The sequence below is a fragment of the Pteropus vampyrus genome, unplaced genomic scaffold (genome assembly GCF_000151845.1).
Source record: "Pteropus vampyrus isolate Shadow unplaced genomic scaffold, Pvam_2.0 Scaffold116, whole genome shotgun sequence".
Taxonomy (NCBI): Eukaryota; Metazoa; Chordata; class Mammalia; order Chiroptera; family Pteropodidae; genus Pteropus; species Pteropus vampyrus.
This window is the reverse complement of record NW_011888897.1, coordinates 1,694,593-1,699,023: the sequence shown is the minus strand read 5'-3', so window position 1 is coordinate 1,699,023 and position 4,431 is coordinate 1,694,593.

The window sequence follows — 4,431 nt, the reverse complement described above, 5'->3', positions numbered from 1 at the left end:
TATAGAGACAGTGAAGTAAATCATAATATTTTGATGTTAAATTTAATTTTAAGTATCTGTATGAATTTAAGTTAAGCTTGTGTTTTCAACTTATTTCATAAGTAATTTTAGAGTTACAATTTTTAGTTGGAAGGTATAAAACACTGCTCAAGCTTGTAAAAATTGTTAGAACATTTAAGACAAATCAAACATCTGAACATGGTAAATCAAGTGGTTAGATTTACAAGAGTTGCTTATGCTATAAGAAAGATTTTGCATGTGAGAATTTAAAATTTACCTTGTCAGGCAATTGAAGTGCATGAGGAAAAAACCAAATACATTAAGCATATGAATATGATCTAAAACTGTTATGAAAATTTTACTAAGTCTGTAGATGAGACTAATTGTTAAGGAAATTTAAATCTGTGTAAGTTGAGTTAAGCATCAAATATCAAGTGGAAGTAATTTAAGAAAATTTAGTACATTTATAAGTAAAATTGCATGATTTGTAAGTTGAATTTAAAGGCTTAAGCAAAACCAAATTTCATACTTATAATTTTCATAAGTTAAATATTAATTTAAAACCTAGGTAACTGGAAATAGTCTTTTCCACATACATTAGACATTAAAAATATTCACAATGTTGGGTGTTTGTGGAGCTTGTATCAGTTGTTGGATCAGAAAGAGTGATGGGGGTCTAAAGAAATCTGAGATGGAGAAGACATGGCTCAGGGAAGACTAGAGATAAGTAAGGGAGCTCTGGTCCAGGACACGACTGAGAGGTGGCCCCTCAAAGCTGCAGTAGAGTTCATGATAGAACAATTGAAGATTAGAAGATTAAAAGATTGAAGACTGGGAGACTGAAATAGCTACCCAACCTCTTGACTAAAAAAATCCCTTCAGTGGAGTTTAATTTCGTAGTCACTGGCACAGCCTGACATTAGTGACCAGAAGGGTGAACTGTTGTTGTAGAGATCACCAGCTGCTCACCAAACTTTGGTCCAGCTCATCATGGGGGTACGGTTAAATTACATTTTCCAGCCTCTTTTGCTATTAAGTTGAACTGAGCATTAGTCAATGAAACTTGAAGATTACACCACATCAAACCTCTTGATTAAAGAGTCTGTTGTCTCAATGGAGTTTAATTTTATAGTCACGGACATAGCTTGACAGTGAAAGCAATATGTCACCTATTACTCCTTTTTTCTAATTACTTCTGAGTCTCCACTATGGGCTTTGGCTGCACCGTCACACGATCTCTTACCTGCAAATCTGAAATCCACAAAGCTCTGAAAACCGAAAGTGTAATAAGTCCTATGCCAAAATCTATTTGGTGGCAAAACCTGCCCAGAACAGGTGTAGCTGCTTGTAGGCTTTCTTTCAAAGTAAATATTCATGTAGTTTACACAAGAAGTATTATTTTGCTCGATTCTAGGGTGCTGCCTCAAGCCTGGCTGGGGAAGGAGTGTAATTCACATATACTGGTACGTAATATGTATACTGCATTACCTTATTACAATCCCTAAAGTTCTGACTACTGAAACACACCTGGCCCTAAGAGTTTAAGATAAGAGACTGTGGACCTGAGGAAATGTGGGTCTGGATTGTATAATATTTTGTCCTAGATTCTGGGAACACTATTTTGCTGGGATAATCACTTTTGAATTAGAGATCTAGGCTATTCCTGTTTGGTGCCTCTGCCATTTTTAACATAGGATTTCCAAGAACATTGTGTATGACGGGCTGCACCAAGCTGGAAAGAGTAAGAATCAGAGGATGGCACGTGTGGGGATATCACAGGCCAGGCCAGGAAGTCGTGCTTATCATTCTAGTCAGGTTCCATTAGCTAATCCCCAATCATTTGGCCACTTTAACAGCTGAGGAGGCTGGAAAATGTAGTTTAGCTGTGTGCCCATGAAGAGGAGGAATGAGGTTTAATAATCAACTGGCAGTCTCTATGACAGTCCATCCTTTTGGTATTTTTGATGAAATATCAGTTCCATCCTTCTTCCCACATAAGAGAATACACTTACCTCCTTCCCAAAAGACACACTCAAGTCCCATCCAGGCATTTCTGGATGATGTGTAGTTTTCTCCATGTGACTCCTCGTGGGCTGGTGATCTATGAGCTAAAAAGACACGTTATCTGAACATTGCCTTCTCCCCGCAATGTTTGCTATGACTGTACTGGAGTTCAACTTTTTTCTCCCCATTTTGGGAATATTATGAGCAATGCTGCTGTGGACATTCTTGCACCTGTGCACCAGTAGATGTACTCTTCCCTAAGTAAGAGTAGATTTAGGTTGGATCATGTACAACTATACTACATCATGACAAACTAATAAGTGTTCGATAAAGCAATTTCTCTATCAATACACCATTTTATCTATCCTTACACCAAATTCCTTATTGTTTTTATGTCTTGATGTCTGGTAAAGCCAATGCTCTCACCTGTTCTTCCTCATGACCATCTTAACTATTACTGACTCTTTGCTCTATCAAGTGAATTTTAGAATGAACCTGTTTACTAAATTAAGAATTCTTATTGAGGATTAACAACCAATTTGGGGGAATTTTCTACCTAAGAATATTTAGATTTTCTTTAATGCCTTCTAATAGTTTTAATTTTCTCCATAAAACTCTTGTAAAGTTGTTGGAATTAATTCTAGCATTTTATGTTTTTGTTTGATTGTAACTGTTACCTTTTTAAAATTATAGCTTGATTTTCGCTAATGTGTAAAAATAAAATTGATTTTTACTTATTATTTCCAATTAAATTCTATTATTAAACTCTATTATTAATTCTACTAATTTATCTGTATATTGCTTGGAAAGGTGGGAAAGGGAGAAGGGGTATGTAGACAATAACTCCCCTGCAAATAAGAGTTTTTTTCTTTTTGAATTTTTATAAAGTCGAATTCTTGAGTTCAGCTTCTCTCTTTGCCCAATCTTACTTTCTTTGCTTTCCCACAGATATTGATTTTGAAGACACTTCCCCATAAACATGGCGCATGAAAATCTCCATATTAGAATCTGCTTCTCCAGGAAATCCAACTGGTGACAAGAATTACATGAAGTCGTGTCACAATTAAAAAACAAAAACCCTTCGTTTTTATTATTTCTTCCTTGTTACTTCTTTTTTTGTGTTATTTTCCCCCTTCTGCTCCTTTGACTAGGTTTGCTAGTGTTTTATTTTCTTAATTTTTTAAAGAACATTTTTGATATATTCATTTTGTTATTTACTAATTTTTTTTAAAATTAAAACTTTTTAAAAGCAGTTTTAAGTTTACAGGAAAATGAGCAGAAAATGTGGAGTTTATATATACCCCTTCCCTCTTCACCCCCAACTTCCCCCATTATTAACATCTTGCTTTAGTGTGGTACATTTGGTACAGTTGATGAATCAATATTGATACATTATTATTAATTAAAGTTCATAGTTTACATTAAAGTTCACTCTTTGTATTGTATATACTATGGGTTTTGACAAATGTATAATGACACATAGCCACCATTACAGTATCATATAGAATAGCTTCACTGTCCTAAAAATCCCCTCACCTAAAAATCTCTCACCAAATTCGGGAATTTTTTAGCTATTATTTCTTCAAGTACTTTTTTAGCCCTGCCCTCTTTCTCTGCTCCTTCTGGGGCTCTGATGATACAAATATTAAATCTCTTGTTGTCCTACAGGTCCCGAAGCTCTGTTCATTTTTTTTTCAGTTCGTTTTTTTCTCTGTTCTTCAGATTGGGTAATTTCTATTGCCTTATCATCCAGTTTACTGATTTTTTTCCCCTTTGTCCTATCCATTCTACCTTTGAGCTCACCCTCTAAGCTTTGTACTTGGTTATTGTATCTTTCAGTTTTAAAATTTCCATTTGGTTCTTCATAGTTCCTATTTCTTTGCTGAAGCTCTCTATATTTCATTTGTTTCAAATGTATTTGTAATTGTTTGTTGAAGCATTTTTATCATGGCTGCCTGAAAATGATTCTAATATCTCTGTTAATTTGGTATTGGCATCTGTTGGTTGACATTCTTCATTCAGTTTCAGATCTTCCTAATTCTTGGTAGTGATGAGTGACTTTTTAATTGAAACTTAGACATTTTTTGCATTGTATCATAGACCATGGTTCTTATTTAAGTTTTCTGTTTTAACTGGCTTTATAAAGATGTCACTCCTGCAGGGAAAGAAGGGGAACCACCTCATTCCTGCCACGTGGAGGTAAAAGTCCAGGTTCCCCATTTGGCCTCCATTGATCCCCGAGGGACTGGGCTAGGTAGGGGTGTTAGTCAGCTCCTCATAGTGGTCTTCATTGAGACTGCAGGGGTTTGAAGAGAGCCTCATTACTAGCCTGTGGAGGATGAACTCCCTAATTCTCTCACACCACCCCAGGGTAGGTATTGGGGTGTCTTGTACAGCCTCATGAAGGGTGGAAGTCTAGGCTTCTTT